This window comes from Gossypium arboreum, chromosome 1 (assembly GCF_025698485.1).
Source record: "Gossypium arboreum isolate Shixiya-1 chromosome 1, ASM2569848v2, whole genome shotgun sequence".
Classification (NCBI taxonomy): Eukaryota; Viridiplantae; Streptophyta; class Magnoliopsida; order Malvales; family Malvaceae; genus Gossypium; species Gossypium arboreum.
The window spans coordinates 73,462,757-73,480,951 of record NC_069070.1 but is presented as its reverse complement, the minus strand read 5'-3'; the positions used below and the strand labels follow the sequence as shown (position 1 = coordinate 73,480,951).

General features: G+C 34.7%; 1 non-coding gene across 1 annotated transcript; it reads right to left on the bottom strand.

The window, feature by feature from the left end:
- Positions 1 to 4,543: 4,543 nt before the first annotated feature.
- LOC128282495 (small nucleolar RNA R71) lies at positions 4,544 to 4,650 on the bottom strand. The gene has a single exon (XR_008272774.1). It is a non-coding gene; the product is annotated as a small nucleolar RNA R71 (small nucleolar RNA).
- Between the last annotated feature and the right edge of the window lie 13,545 nt (positions 4,651 to 18,195).

Here is an 18,195-nt window from a genome sequence, read left to right as displayed (position 1 = left end):
TATAGACTATCGACAGCTCAACAAAGTGACGATCAAGAATAAATACCCTTTATCACGAATAGACATAGATGATTTGTTTGATCAGTTAAAAGGAGCAACAATGTTTTTGAAAATTGATTTGAGATGGGTTATTTCCTATTGCTAGTTAAAGACTCAGATGTGCCAAAGACTGCATTTAGAACAAGGTACGGACACTACGAATTTCTTGTTATCCCTTTCGGACTAACAAATGCTCCTTATGTTTTTATGGACTTGATGAACTAGATTTTCAGGCTATACTTAGACCGATTCGTAGTTTTGTTTATTGATGACATTTTGATTTACTCTAGTGATAAATTTGAGCATACCAAGCATTTGAGAATCGTGTTACAAACTTTGAGAGAAAAACAGTTGTTTACAAAGTTCAGCAAATGTGAGTTTTGGCTACGAGAGGTTAGTTTTCTAGGACATATAGTTTCAATCGAGGGTATCCGAGTTGACCCGAGTGAAATTTTTATGATTATAGACTGGAAGCCTCCGAGAAATGTATCCGAAGTCCGTAGTTTTCTGGGACTAGCCGGCTATTATAGACAATTTGTGAAAGGCTTCTTGATGATTGCGAATCCAATGACACAATTGCTTCAAAAAATGTTAAATTTGAGTGGTCAGAAAAGTGTCAGTAGAGCTTCGAGCAGTTGAAAGCATTATTAACAGAGGCACCAGTGTTAGTTCAGCCTGGGTAGGGTAAAGATTTTGTAGCTTTCAGTAATGCATCGTTAAATGGCCTAGGTTGTGTTTTAATGTAGGAAGGCAAAGTTGTAGCTTATGCCTTGAGACAATTGAAGCTCCACGAAAAGAATTATTCAACACACGATCTAGAGTTAGTTGAGATAGTATTTGCATTGAAAATTTAGCGTCATTACTTGTTTAGTGAGAAATGCCATATTTATACCGACCACAAAAGCTTGAAATATTTGATGACTCAGAAAGATTTGAATTTGCGACAACGGAGATGGTTAGATTTGCTAAAAGATTATGAATTAGTGATTGACTATCATCCACAGAAAGCGAACGCAGTTGCTGATGCTTTGAGTCGAAAGTCCTTATTTGCTTTGCGTGCTTTGAACATACAATTAGCTTTTTCTGACGATGGTTCAGTAGTAGCTGAGTTGAAAGTGAGACCATTATTTCTATAGTAGATTTGTGAAGCTCAAAAATTTGATAATGAATTGCAAGAAAAACGAGCTCAGTGTGAGTCAACCTCTGATTCAGAGTTTTGAATAGGGCCTGATGAATGTTTGATGTTTCATGATAGAATATGTGTACCAAGAAATTCTGAGCTCATTCAGAAGATTTTAAACTAAGCACACAATAGTTGTTTATCAGTACATCCGGGAAGCATGAAAATGTATAACCATTTGAAATAGCTTTATTGGTGGCACGGCATGAAACGAGATATCTCAGAATTTGTTTCAAAATGTTTGATTTGTTAGCAAGTCAAAGCTGAGCATCAAGTGTCGTCAGGTTTATTATAGCCTATTATGATTCCTGAGTGGAAGTGGGATAGAATAACAATGGATTATGTATCGGGTTTGCCCTTATCTCCGAAAAAGAAAGATACGATCTAGGTTGTTGTTGACAGATTGACGAAATTAGCTCATATCATTCCAATACGTACAGATTTCTCGCGTGATAAATTAACTGAGTTGTATATTTCTGAAATTCTGAAATTACATGGTGTTCCCTTATCTATTGTTTCGGATAGAGATCCAAGATTTACTTCGAGATTTTGGAAGAAATTACAAGAATCTTTGGGTTCAAGGCTGCATTTTAGCATTTCATTTCAACCGTAAATAGATGGTCAATCCGAATGAGTTATTCAAATACTTAAGGATACGTTACGTTGCTGTATTCTTGAGTTTGAAGGTAGCTGGGAGAAATATCTACCGCTGATTGAATTTTCTTACAATAATAGCTTCCAATCGAGTAGAAAGATGGCACCGTACGAAGCTCTATACGATCGTAAATGTCAAACACCGTTGTACTGGAGTGGGCTGAATGAAAATAAGATTCACAGGGTTGATCTAATCAGAGAGACTGAAGAAAAAGTGAAAGTAATTTGCGATAGTTTAAAAGCAGCTTCAGATCAACAAAAATCGTACGCGGACTTGAAACAGAAAGATATTGAGTTTCAGATCAGGGATAAAGTGTTTTAAAAAGTTTCGAGGCACATTAATTTCTAGCCTAATACGGTCCAGAAATGTGTATTAGTTTATAATTTACTTAATTTTAATTTATTCCCCATTTAATTTGGGTTAAATAAATTTTTTTAATTAATGATGGAGAAACAGTCCAGTTGAACTGCACTGGTCGAACCATATTGAGTGAACCGAACCAACCACTAAATAGGCAGCCCAGAATCGTCCATATGCTAGCCCAAATCGGCATTTTAGCTGATTAAATATACTTGCAAAAAGGGCCCTGAAGAACTTTCAAAATGCATTCAAACCCCTCATTTAATTGTGGCTTTATGAAATGCCCTAAGTTTAAAATAGCAAAGTTGAAGCTCTCAACTTTTCCATGTGTGTGGCCGGCCAAGGGAGGTCTTTTAGGCTGATTATTTTTGCTATTATTAGCTGCCATAATCAGCTATAAAAGCCACCCCTTGCTGATCATTAAAGGCATCCCTCATTCATCCCTCATTCGACAACATTCTCTCATTCCCTCTCTGACTTTTCTCTCATTTTTCCATCCCATTTCCCTCTTGTTCAAGTGCGGATTTCTTCTCTTGGGAAAGAGGCTCTCATCAGCCATTTTGGAGCTGCAATTAGGTGTTCATAAGCCACCTTGATAGCCGAGGGCAATGAAGAACAAAGAACGGAGCAACAAGTCAAGCCTCAGCAAACCACCGGATATGCTTCTTGTTCCCTATCTATTTAAGTTTTGTTGTTGTTTTGATGAACATGGTTATGAATATTTATGCTATTGAAATGGTTATTTTAATCAATTTAGCTTAAATTAAGTTTGTGTTGGGTTGATTATATTCTGCCTGCTTGAATTGTTAAAATGATGTTTATGTTGTTATAGGCCTCGGTAAATTACTTGGTTAAGTAAAATCATGCCTAAGTTATTCTTGCATTACGACTGTGAGGTAGCTAATGATTTAAACGGATTGCAATTGTAATTAATTGACACAGTACTTAATCAATGCATGTTTATTCTTCTAAGGTAGCTGAAGGTTAAATTAGCAATGTATCTGGCGATATTATTGCCTTGCATAACTTGTAAGATTATTGTGATTAAACTGTTTCAAGGTAGGGATGCCTTGTTACCTCACATAGTCTTTTATATGCTGATTAGATTTAACTAATCGTTTGAATTGACGTAGGGATATGTAAGAGATTAGTTCAGTTTAATGAGTATGTATGTGCAACAATATGTTTGCTTACTAGAATCTGTTTAGTTGGTTGAATTGACATATGGATATGTCAAGAGATGAATGGATTTTTGTATGTAAGTTTGTTCATAAGTTAGCAAATTATCGGGTTGCTGTGAATTTATTCGTAACAGTGTAAACATGAGTTTAATAATTTTGAGTTCAAGAAATATAATTCATCCAACACAAGTATGTTACATTGATTAAATCTTATTTGAAATCGTGTACTAGAACTCCTTTGTTTTAGTTTTATTTATTTACTTAGTTTTTTAAATAGTTTTTGAATACCTTTTAAAACCAAATTATTTTTACCTCACCAAAGTGTTTTACAATTAATTTCATAAATAATTCTTTCCACAGTCCCTGTGGGTACGATAACTCGACATTTACTTGTCACTTTATTACTTGTTGTGATTGTGTACACTTGCAGATTTTTCCGTCGTTCCAAGTTTTTGGCGCCATTGCTGGGGATTGTTTTTAAAAAAAAGTCATTATTTGTGAATTTGTTAGTTTTACATTTTGGTTTATTTTTCTATTTAATTTTTAACTTAATTAATTTTTCTTTGATAATTTCAGGTGTTTATGAGGATTAACCAGATTATTGACTTACTTCCTTTAGACCTTGAGATAGAACGAATCTTTCGACAACAAAGAAGACAAGCAAACCAGAGAAGGATTGAAGGAATGAATTTCGAGAATATGAATCAAGGAAACGGAGCAAACCTTGGTCAAAATCCTATCCTTATTGTTGATGGTAGGGATAGAGCCGTAAGACAATATGATGTGCCAGTATTTAACGATCTTAATCTGGGCATTAAGAGACCCAAAATCGAGGCAGAACAATTCGAGCTAAAGCCAGTCATGTTCTAGATGCTTCAGACGGTGAGCCAATTCAGTGGAATGCCAACTGAAGATCCTCATCTTCACCTAAGACTATTTATGGAGGTGAGCAACTCTTTCAAATTAGCTAAAGTTTCCGAAGATGAATTACGATTGAAACTGTTCCCATACTCACTAAAGGACAAAGCTCAAGCCTGGTTGAATTCATTACCACCAAACTCAATTTTTACATGGCAAGAGTTAGCCGAAAGATTCCTTATGAAATATTTCTCGCCAAGCAAGAACGCTAAGTTGAGGAATGAGATCACTGGCTTCCAACAAATGGATGATGAGTCCTTGTATGAGGCATGGGAACGATACGAAGAACTATTACGGAAATGCCCTCACCATGGAATCCCACATTGCATCCAACTTGAGACATTTTATAATAGTCTCAATGCCCACACGAGGATGGTAGTGGATGCTTCTGCTAACGGTGCTCTCCTTTCTAAGTCTTATAATGAGGCTTACGAAATCATCGAGAGGATCGCCAGTAGCAGTTACCAATGGCCAACCAATCGAGCTGTGTCAAGAAGACGAGTCATTGGAATACATGAAGTGGATGCTCTCACTTCACTTGCATCTCAGGTATCTTCAATCTCTTCAATGCTTAAAAATCTTACCACTAATGGGTCTAACAGTTTTGCAGCCCAACCACGTCACCAATTTGAGAGTATAACCTGTGTTTATTGTGGGGAAGGACATTTGTTTGAAGAATGCCCATCAAACCCTCAATCCGTATGCTACATGGGTAACCAAAACCAAAATCGAGAAGGTAAGGACTACAATCCAACTTCTATAACCCATCGTGGCGAAACCACCCGAATTTCTCCTAGAGTAACCAAGGGGCTGGAACCAGAAACAACTACTGTAACACCCCTAACCCGTGTCCATCGCCGAAATAGGTTAAGAGGCATTACTATACTCATAACACAGTTCAAAACAACTGAACATCAAATATAATCTCATTACAGTAAAGGTCATTCAATCACAATCAATATTCACATAAAATTTAGTGTACAATGCTTAAACATACATTCGAACCAAATTGATATCATATAAAAAGTTTCAGAACCTATAAACGAATTTTCAGCTTTCAAAAGGTCACACGCCCATGTGAATAGACTGTGTGCCTCACATGGGCACTAGACACACCCATGTAGTTTAGCTGTGCCAAAATAGAGCATACATACTGACATTCACCACGGCCAACAGACACGCCCGTGTGCTATGGCTGTGTGATATTTAGCTAGCTACTGACTTAAATCCACAGCCATATGACACATCCATGTGTCTTAACCATGTGATCTTAAGATGTTACTGCTTTGCATACACGGCCACAAGGCACGCTCGTGTTCCTGGCTGTGTGGCACAATGTAGGCTTCGTTTAAGCCAATTTGCCACCCCTTTTTGGGTCATACATATAGGTAATATTAAACAACATTCATGCCAAATTTTCAGCCAATTGCATGCTCAAAACATGCTTCACTATAACTAAATCATCATCATTCAATAACCTATTCAAATCCAAACCAAAACACATTAAAAATCTTATTACAATAACATGATAAAATACTTATTTCGTAGCTTACTTATGGCACCTTCTAACTCATTCTTAATCTTACCATTTTCTTCACTTGGCATATTTCAAAATGACCACCACATACAAGGCCATATAATCATTATAAGCAGACACAATTTAACATTATAAACCATCACCAAAACTAAACACAAACATACCATTTGTTAGCCAACTCTCATGGCATAACATATATACATATCAAAGCTTAAATACATAAACATTCTAGCCTATACATGCCATACTTAAAAATATTTACATTTTCAAATTTACCAAAATGAGTTTGATAGTATGGTAATGATCCTTGACAGTCCCCAAGCTTGTGGTAGCTTCGATATCTATAAAATAATTCTAACATACACATAATGTAAGCTTTCAAAAACTTAGTAAGCTCGTACTAAAATCATCAACAATATATAAAACATAAATCATCAACATTTAAGTATTTATGATTTCTCAATTCATCTATCCAATCTATACCAACTCAATCCATGAGTTCTTACCAATTCAATGAGCTTTATAAACATAATGTCATTTACCACATAGGTATCATACTTACCGGAACATTTTCATATTCATTCATTTTCAATCTCACCTCTTGTTCGAATACTTTATCACTTTCCAAGTATCACCACTACTTTAAACATTCGTACACTTAGTGCTTAAAGGTTAGCCAATGCTAGAACGATTTCCACACACTTAGTGCTAACTCAATTAACTGAAACTAAGTCGATATCGCACAGTTAGTGCCTTATATAGCTGAAGCTATGCCAACTCGCACACTTAGTGCCATTTGTAGCTGAAGCTTTATTAAACCGCGTATGTGACATCCCTAATTTGACCCTAGTCGGGAAGTGGTTTCGAGACCACAAAACCGAGTCACACAAATAATTGATTGTTAAATTTCATGTCTATTTTATGTTACAATTTATGTGTGAAATTTTGATGCTTTGATTTTGTCAATTGAATGCGAATTTAATCAAAAGGGCTTATGTGAGAAACATTGAAAATGTGTTGGTTAATTTTTAAAATGGCCAAATTGTTGCATGGATTAAATATGTGGACTTGCATGTCAAAGTCCCCATTTTTCATGATAATGGCCGACTATGATGGTTTTAGGTGAGAAAATATGTATTTTATTTGTTCTAATGATGGCTACTAAATGATATTATATACATTTTGTTAAAGAATTAAATAAAGACTTATAAAATATGAAATAAAGTTTTTATAATGGAAAAAAAAAGGGGGATGAAAACAAAGTTTTATCCATTCTTTCTCTCAATAGCCGATTCTGAGGATCAAACAAGAACAAAAGGGGGCTCTTAGACGTATGGCAATTATATTAGCAATTGGAGCTTAAGAGCAAAGAGGATCAAAGTCGGATAGGGGAAAAGAGAAAGTAAACGAATAGCCGTGGGTATCTAGTCGTCGACCACTTCCGAGGTAAGTTTTAAGTGATTAAACATTGAGTAAATTCAATCATAATAGGACATAATGAGTTGATTTAATAAGATGTGATGTGGCCATGATATGTTTTAAACTCAAATGGTAAGTACATAAGTGTTTGGACTTGGAAATTTAAGAGCAAATTGTAATAATTTGCTTAGGACAAGAAGCGATAACGTGATTTTAGAAAATCACCATAAATTGTTGGTGTGGAATTATAGGCTGAATAAAATATGTAATCAAAGCTTAATTAGTCTAGTTTCTTATAAAAGAAACCGTGTAAGCAAAGGAATTTCTTATAAAGAGATATTTAAAGTTGTGTGAGACAATGTCAGAATGACTCCGAAATCTCCTTTTTTTTTTTAGAAAATCATTATAAATCACACAAAAAAAATTTTTATAAGATAAAATTTATATGCTTAGACTCCTTAATGAGTCTAGTTTCAAATGAAATAAACAAGAACATATTTTGAATTCTCTACAAGGAGAAAGTTGATTCGTAGTGAAGAGTGGTCAGTATAGTCAAACAGTGAAATAGGGGAAAATTTAAGAAAAATTTTGGTATTGACTGGTCAAACAAAAAATTTTGAAAATTTTATGGATAGAAGATATATGAGTCTGTTTTCAGGGAAAATTAACAGCACTTCATTTGGAGTTTTGTAGCTCCAGTTACAAATAATTTAATGACTATTGCTCAGGAAAACAGCTTGTAGTGAATATGTGATTTTGTTGTAAACATTGATGAAACTAATTGAGTTGCTTATAAGCTATTGCTGAAATTGTTGTACAAGATAAATATATATATGTGTGGTAAAGCCGAATGGCTAGTATGAAATATGTATGAGATATGTATATGTGGTAAAGCCGAATGGCTAATGTGAAATATGTATGAGATGTGTATATATTGTGGCCGAATGACCAAATGTGAAAGGTGTGTATATTTAGATATTGGATGAGACAAATGAATTAAAAATATGACAGTCGATGTGAATGTTGTAACATGTGATTAAATGTACATGAAACTTGGAAATATATTCCGGGTAAGACCCGATGGCTACGTGTGGAGATTATGCCCGGGTAAGACCCGATGACTACGTGTGGGGATTATTCGAGCTAAAGGTCTCGCTGAAGATTCGAGTAAAGATTAAGATTATACGAGTTCACAGTAACAATTGGTAATAAATACGTTCAATGCGTTAAGTTGGTCAGGTATGTATTTTGAGATTATATTTGAGCTTGATTTGGATTAAATCACAAGGTTGTTATGTGATGCATATGTGAGTAAAGCAATAAGACTGTTCTATGATTATTGTGCATTTGGTCAATGTGAAAAGTTAGGTGAAAATATGTAATGTACCTAAGTTTATAAGAGATCACTATCAAGTGAGAATTTATCGCTTATTGTGTATTACGTAATTGTGTATATTCGCCAAAAGGGTAGTATACCTAGAAAGAGGTTATATGAGAATTGTAAGATCGACTTTTAATTTGGTTGGTCAGGTATGTGATAAATACTTGTGCATGTTAGACCCATCAGAATTAAATCATGATTGTAAAGTGAAAAGCAAATATGAAAATGCCATATGAATATGTGAGTATTCAGTTATGGAGAAATACTATAGGATATTGGGGGATATACATTTTGATTTGTTCGATGAGGATAACTATGGATATGAAATGAAATGTTATATGTGAATCAAATAAACAAATTGGTTATATTTGACTTCACTGGTTTTAAATTGCTTAAGACTTACTAAGCTTACAAAAGCTTACTCTGTTGTTATGTTTCTCTGTTTTATAGATTGTTGATTTTGGCCTTTTACTCGAGGATCGTCAAGAACTTGTCACACTATCACTATCCACCGTTTGGTACCGCTATGTTTTGGATTATCTTATGGCATGTATAGAATAGACTAGTAGTGGGAGGATATTTTGGTTAATGTATATAAGCCATGCGAATATGACATCTTTTAAATGTTTACTTTTATAAGTTTTAAATTTTATCCCTGGTTGTGTCTAGCAATTATCCAATTGAATGATCTTTACTCCAAGAAAATGTTCAAAATTTTACCGATCCGCATGAGTTACAAGTCCGTAATGCCCTCACCTATTCCTGGTGTGATTTACGGGATAGGGTGTTACATTTAGTGGTATCGAGCTACGATTTAGTCGATTCTAGGACTAACGTGGCGGTGTGAGTCTAGCTATACATGCCATAAAGTGATAAAATGATAGTGTTATGATTTCTGACAGTTAAAATGTGTTTTTCATAATATAATGAATTCCAATCCCGATCAAGCTGTAGCAGATGGTATTGAGAGGATTGAAACATGCTTATGATGTGTCAAAATTGAGAAAGGTATGAATAGAAGTATGATATACATTTGAAGTATTGAAATGCAAAGTAATTTTGCTGAATGTGTTATGAAATAAATAGGGAAAAGTATATTAGGAAAATTGTGATGTATATTGTATGCATGAGAAGTTATATTTTGGTTCAGGATTTTATGTAAATGGGTGAAATATATATATATATATATGTCATCTATTAGAGATGGAATTGCTGTGTAGTTTATGCTTTATTAATGTTATATATGATGTTATGTTTTAAATATGTGAATGAGAACTTTGAAGAGAAAATAATGTATTTGGAATGAGCCTACATGTAAATGATATCTATGATATAATGTCAAGGTGTAAATGATATGTATATATTGAAACGAAGTAAGTAAATTACAAATATGATATGCTATATGAAATGTATTAAAATGTGAATAAATATGCATGAAACTCGGTGATATGTATTCGGGCCTTCGTGCCTAGCAGGCTTCGTACCGGTGATATGTATTCGGGCCTTCGTGCCTAGCAGGCTTCGTGCCGGTGATATGTATTCGGGTCTTCGTGCCTAGCAGGCTTAATGCCTGATTCGAGCAAGGTTTAAGTGTTCATTACTATATGAATTCAAAGTTAAATGAAAGAATACATTTAAAGTGTACATATATGATGTTTTATAGACTTGGTTAAGTCATTTCAATGTGTAATAATGAATGAATATGGGCATTATGTATGCGAATGATTAGAGGCACTGTGTGTGCAAATTCTGTTAACCGAGCACTATGTGTGTGAGATCAGTAATTGAGGCACTGTGTGTACGAGTTCTTCAACCGAGCACTATGTGTGCGAGATCGGTCAGTGGGCACTAAGTGTGTGAAATGAGACTCATGTAAGACCTCATCTGGGACGAAGGCATTGATTTGAGATGTTGTGTAAGACCATGTCTAGGACATGGCATCAACTCGATATGTGATAACATGTAAGAACATGGTTGGACTATGGCTTTAAGTAAACGACTTACTCAGACAAGTACGACGCTCTTTAAATTGAAAAATGTTAGGAAGTAGAATTGAAGTTAGATGTTGAATTTTAATTAGATACTGATATTCGGTATTTGAGTTTGAATTGGGGATTAATAGATATAAATTAATGATTGATTATTGTTTCGGCTGTAATTTTGTTATAAGTGGATACAAAAAAAAATGTGGATATGTTGTTAAGGAATGGATTTACGTTATATGTACACTTAAGTGCTTAGTTGAAAATGTGTTATGGATTTAGTCTATGAGATTCTCGGTATATGAAATTATATGTGCGATTGCTGAATGGACACTATTTCGTTAATCTTGTTCAAGAAATTACTTTGATTAGGTTTCGACATTCGAAAGTTTGTAAGAATTTCTTATGAATGCTGATAATTTTGGATATACGAGTTATGCGCTAGAATAAATCTCATGCCAGTCTATTATATTAAGCTTTATGCCTAATCGACTGTATACGGGTAACGTTAACTATGATTGAATGTGCTAAATGAGCTAAATGTTCAGGTATGTGGAAGTTGATTTTTCTTTTGGAAATGAGTTAAGTTGAATATTGAGATGTGATAAAGTATAAAAGATATTTATTGGGATGTTTAAGAACATGTATACTTTCGGCCATGTTACGGCTTATATATATATATGAATGAACATGTGGGTTATGAATATGTGAGTTGATGTTATGTATTTGTTTTAAGGTAAGAGGATGATTTTATGGGTCAATGTGGAATCGGTAATGAATTACAATTGTTATCGATGAGTTAATGTTTATATGAACATAATTCAATAAGAGGACGTTATCCTAACCTAGTCGCTAGTAAGATTTTCAGGGACGAAAATCCCTAAAGAGGGGGAGAGTTGTGACATCCCTAATTTGGCCCTAGTCGGGAAGTGGTTTTGAGACCACAAAACTGAGTCACACAAATAATTGATTGTTAAATTTCATGTCTATTTTATGTTACAATTTATGTGTGAAATTTTGATGCTTTGATTTTGTCAATTGAGTGCGAATTTAATCAAAAGGGCTTATGTGAGAAACATTGAAAATGTGTTGGTTAATTTTTAAAATGGCCAAATTGTTGCATGGATTAAATATGGGGATTTGCATCTCAAAGTCCCCATTTTTCATGATAATGGCCGACCATGATGGTTTTAGGTGAGAAAATATGTATTTTATTTGTTCTAATGATGGCTACTAAATGATATTATATACATTTTGTTAAAGAATTAAATAAAGACTTATAAAATATGAAATAAAGTTTTTATAATGGAAAAAAAAAAGGGGGATGAAAACAAAGTTTTATCCATTTTTTCTCTCAATAGCCGATTCTGAGGATCAAAGAAGAACAAAAGGGGGCCCTTAGACGTATGGCAATTATATTAGCAATTGGAGCTTAAGAGCAAAGAGGATCAAAGTCGAATAGGGGAAAAGAGAAAGTAAACGAATAGCCGTGGATATCTAGTCGTCGACCACTTCCGAGGTAAGTTTTAAGTGATTAAACGTTTAGTAAATTCAATCATAATAGGACATAATGAGTTGATTTAATAAGATGTGATGTGGCCATGATATGTTTTAAACTCAAATGGTAAGTACATAAGTGTTTGGACTTGGAAATTTAAGAGCAAATTGTAATAATTTGCTTAGGACAAGAAGAGATAACGTGATTTTAGAAAATCACCATAAATTGTTGGTGTGGAATTATAGGCTGAATAAAATATGTAATCAAAGCTTAATTAGTCTAGTTTCTTATAAAAGAAACCGTAAGCAAAGGAATTTCTTATAAAGAGATATTTAAAGTTGTGTGAGACAAAGGTCGAAATGACTCAAATCCCTATTTTTTTAGAAAATCATTATAAATCACACAAAAAAATTGTTATGAGATAAAATTTATATGCTTAGACTCCTTAATGAGTCTAGTTTCAAATGAAATAAACAAGAACATATTTTGAATTCTGTACAACGAGAAAGTTGATTCGTAGTGAAGAGTGGTCAGTATAGTCAAATAGTGAAATAGGGGAAATTTTAAGAAAAATTCTGGTATTGATTGGTAAAACCAAAAATTCTGAAAATTTTATGATAGAAGATATATGAGTCTGTTTTAAGGGAAAATTAACAGCACTTCATTTGGAGTTTTGTAGCTCCAGTTACAAATAATTTAATGACTATTGCTTAGGAAAACAGCTTGTAGTGAATATGTGATTTTGTTGTAAACATTGATGAAACTAATTGAGTTGCTTATAAGCTATTGCTGAAATTGATGTACAAGATAAATATATATATGTGTGGTAACACCGAATGGCTAGTGTGAAATATGTATGAGATATGTATATGTGGTAAAGCCGAATGGCTAATGTGAAATATGTATGAGATGTGTATATATTGTGGCCGAATGACCAAATGTGAAAGGTGTGTATATTTAGATATTTGATGAGACAAATGAATTACAAATATGACAGTCGATGTGAATGTTGTAACATGTGATTAAACGTACATGAAACTTGGAAATATATTCCGGGTAAGACCTGATGACTACGTGTGGGGATTATTCGAGCTAAAGGTCTCGCTGAAGATTCGAGTAAAGCATAAGATTATACGAGTTCACAATAACAATTGGTAATAAATACGTTCAATGCGTTAAGTTGGTCAGGTATGTATTTTGAGATTATATTTAGGCTTGATTTGGATTAAATTACAAGGTTGTTATGTGATGCATATGTGAGTAAAGCAATAAGACTGTTCTATGATTATTATGCATTTGGTCAATGTGAAAAGTTAGGTGAAAATATGTAATGTACCTATGTTTATAAGAGATCACTATCAAGTGAGAATTTATCTGCTTATTGTGTATTACGTAATTGTGTATATTCAGCCAAAAAGGGTAGTATACCTAGAAAGAGGTTATATGAGAATTCGTAAGATCGACTTTTAATTTGGTTGGTCAGGTATGTGATAAATACTTGTACATGTTAGACCCATCAGAATTAAATCATGATTGTAAAGTGAAAAGCAAATATGAAAATGCCATATGAATATGTGAGTATTCGGTTATGGAGAAATACTATAGGATATTGGGGGATATACATTTTGATTTGTCTGATGAGGATAACTATAGATATGAAATGAAATGTTATATGTGAATCAAGTAAACAAATTGGTTATATTTGAGTTCACTGGTTTTAAATTGCTTAAGACTTACTAAGCTTACAAAAGCTTACTCTGTTGTTATGTTTCTCTGTTTTATAGATTGTTGATTTTGGCCTTTTTACTCGAGGATCGTCAGCAACTTGTCACACTATCACTATCCACTGTTTGGTACTGTTATGTTTTGGATTATCTTATGGCATGTATAGAATAGACTAGTAGTGGGTGTAACACCCCAAACCCAGCCTGGCAGTTTGTCTCAAATCTAGCGTGTCACATTGAAGTGTTTTTCGAAAACTATGTTTCCATTAAAAACCCTTCTTAATAATTAAAAACTTATACCCTTTTTAAACCTTTTTAGAAAACCTCAGCTGAATAACATTCTTAACAACTTTGTAAAAATCCTGGCAGTTGCAGAAGCTTAATTTAAAAATAATTGCGGTTACGTGATGTTTTGAACAACAGTAATTGCTTTGGAAAACCGTGTTCTAATACTAGAAATTATAAGAACAATAAATAAAATTCCAAATTTGAAATCCAAAAAACTGCAACGGCTTTACTACAACCCACATAAAACATTTAAAAGTAATAATCAAAATTGTAACATAAACAATGTGTGGCTTCCTCCGAGCTCCTCGCAGCTCCGATCCGTCTAAGGCTGGAAATTACCTGAAAAGTTAATAAAGGGGGAGAGTTTACGAAAACTCAGTGTGAAATCCCCTACTATAAAAGGAACAGTCAGTCATATAAAAGAATTAAAAGTCTGGCCCTAGCCTTACTTACAGTTTCAATACCAATTGGGCCTTAGCCCATTATAACAGACAGTACCAGATGGGCTTTAACCCATTACAGAATAAGAAACATTATCAGAACTAGAATCAGAATTAGAATTAGAATCAGAATTAGGTGACGAAATCGTAATCAATATCGTGTAATGTAATCAAAATCGAATCGATCAAATGTAATCTAAAATCGAATGTGAATGCAATCCCAACCCAATCCAGCCTATAACCAACCGCTACACTCCACCCGTACCAGCCCTACACTCCATGTGGGGAATAGCTCAACCCACCCAGCCCTACACTCCACAGTTGCAACATAGCTGCTCAGTTATCAGACATTGTGACAGAGTCATCAGATATAGATATTGTGGCAGAGCCACCAGAACTTATATTTGTGGCATAGCCACCAGAAACAGATAATGTAGCAAAGCCACTTAACAGAATACGTGGCACAAAGCCATCGATAACTGCATTATGTTAGGCACATAGTCATCAACTAGAGTAAGATAACCGGCACACAGCCCTAGGTAAATGTGATCGACATAGAGTCGTCAATAACCATATATTGTACATAGCCTTAGGCAAATACGTTTGGCACACAGCCATAATCAGGTTGGCACAGAGCCATATATAGGTTGACACGAAGCCATAATCAGAAGGCTTTAAGCCATCGATAGCTGTATCATGTTAGGCACATAGCCATCAGCAACGGTAATATAGTCGGCACACAGCCTCGGGTAAATATGATCGGTACTCAGCCATTGATCGGTCCACAGTCGTCTTGGGCGACCCGTGCGACCTTATCAAATCAGTACGAATATACGGATCTTAAGCCTTCGGTGGATCCACAGTCGTCAAGCAACCATGCGATCCTAACAGATCAGATCTTCCTCCGTACAAAATCCCAACCCATGCAACATGTCATGTATGCAAAATATCATGCCCATATTTGAATCAAACAATCACAGTCAAGTTATTCATATACCAACATATATTCACAATCAAATTCGTCAACCACACAGTCCAAGTTAGTCACTTGGCCACAAGGGCAAAACAGTCATTTAACACCTTAGGGGCAAAATGGTAATTTTACCCCATAAGGTATCTCTGTAATTCCACCCTACATGGGTATTTTAGTGATTCTATCCTACAGGGTTATTTCAGTAATTCTACCCTACAGGGGTATTGCGATAATTCTACCCTACAAGGGTCTTTCGGTAATTCTACCCTACAGAGGTATTTCGGTAATTCTACCCTACAGGGGTATTTCGGTAATTCTACCCTACAGGGGTATTCCAGTAATTCTACCCTACAGGGGTATTGCGATAATTCTACCCTACAGGGGTATTTCGGTAATTCTATCCTACAGGGGTATTTCAGTATTTCTACCATATAAGGGTATTTCGATAATTTTGTAAATCGAGGGTAAAACGGTAATTCTATAAATCAAGGGTACTTTGGTAATTTTACAAACTAGCGGTATTTTGATAATTTTACAAACGAGGGGTATTTTGGTAATTTTACAAACCAGGGGTATTTTGGTGATTTTATAAACAAAGGGTATTTTAGTAATTTTACAAACTAGGGGTATTTTGGTAATTTTGTAAACCAAGAGTATTTTGGTAATTTTACAAACCAGGGGTATTTTGGTGATTTTATAAACCAATGGTATTCTAGTAATTTTACAAACCAGGGGTATTTTGTTAATTTGGTAAACTAAAGTATTCTAAACAGGGATAACAATATGAATGGGCCTAAAGCCCTTTCTCGGTCCAAATGGGCCCACACGCTCGTGTGGCCCTTTTAACCCAAATCTAGCCACAGATATGAGATTCACCTAGCCTAGTCCAATATTTACTACACAATCAAACAACTTATCCAATTGGGCCCGTAGGCCCATTGGGCCAATCGCGGCCCGAAGTAGCCGTCCTACAGCTAGAGTAGTGAAAAATACACACCTGATTGGAGACTGGAGTTAATCCACGCTCTGAGCACTCTTAGCCGACGCCCAACCCAAACGAGCACGCCATAAAGCGAAAGGGATCAGCCAAGAAAGGTACCTTACTCTCCTCATGGTTCTCTCTATTTAAAGACAACTTCTCATCCACTCTTATGTTAGCTTCTCGATGTGGGATCCCTCCATCATCAGAGTTTAAATTCAACACCAACTCTTGCCGCCCCCTGTTAGCAAAATAAATGCTCTTTGCTTACCATGGGATTCAAACCCATGCCTCCCCTTAAATGCTCCACACGCTACTTGCCACTAAGCCACAAGGATTTTTGTATCACAATTTCTCCAACAATATTCTTAAGGCCTACCTACTACACCTAGGGTTGATTCACCTTAAACCAAAATTTTTGCTAGAGTCCAGGTTTGAACCCAGGACTTCTCCAACACTTCTCAGCACACTTATTCATTAACGAAATTTTCACGCACAACAGAATATTATAAGCTGCCTTCAACCGCTCCATGCTCAAGGCCCAAAACTTCTAGGCCCAAATTCAGGGTGTTACAGTGGGAGGATATTTTGGTTAATGTATATAAGCCATGCGAATATGACATCTTTTGAATGTTTACTTTTATAAGTTTTAAATTTTATCCCTGGTTGTGTCTAGCAATTATCCAATTGAATGATCTTTACTCCAAGAAAATGTTCAAAATTTTATTGATCTGGCATGAGTTACAAGTCCGGTAATGCCCCTCACCTATTCCGGTGACGGTTACGGGATAGGGGTGTTACAGCGCACCTAGTGCCAAACACTTTCGATTCATCATCATATACTTCCAGCTAAATTATTTACACATCTACGCATAATCAAAATAGCAACATGTACTTATAATATCATGTTCTACGTACGAACTTACCTCGTACTCGAAATTGTCGACTTGAACATTTATTCTAAAATCTTCGACTTTCCTCGATCTAAATTCGAATTCCTCTTTTCTTGAGCTATATGTATTCAAACTTATCCCTTTTATTGACCAAATCTCTCAAAATAATCCATATACACACAATTAGGGCATTTTGCAAATTACCCCTTACATTTTCACATTTCGACACTTTAGTCCCTAATTCTTAAAATCACAAAATATACATAATTTGAATATACACAAGCTTAGTCAAATTCTTCTAGTATTCAACTAGTCCACACGTTTCATTTATTTCACATTTTAGTCCCTCAAAATAATATTTTCACAATTTAGCCCAAATTACTCAATTTCATCAAAAATCCAAAAACAAAACATTTAAACCCAACATCAAGCTTCCATAATTTATCAACTAACATCACAAAATTCATAGTTTCATCAATGGCACATTTCAAAATCATCACCAAATCAAAAATTGAAGCATGGGTTCGATAGTCTACGAAGCAACGATTACAGAAACGTAGAAATTATCAAAAACCGAAACAAAAACATACCTCAATTAAGCTTTAAACTTGCCGAACCCTAAAACTCTTTTTTTTTTCTTTTGTTCTTCAATTTTCAGCACAAAAAAAAACATATAATGCTTATTTGCATGTTTTATTTTTAACATATATTAACTTATTAAACATTTTACTATTATAACCTTTATTAA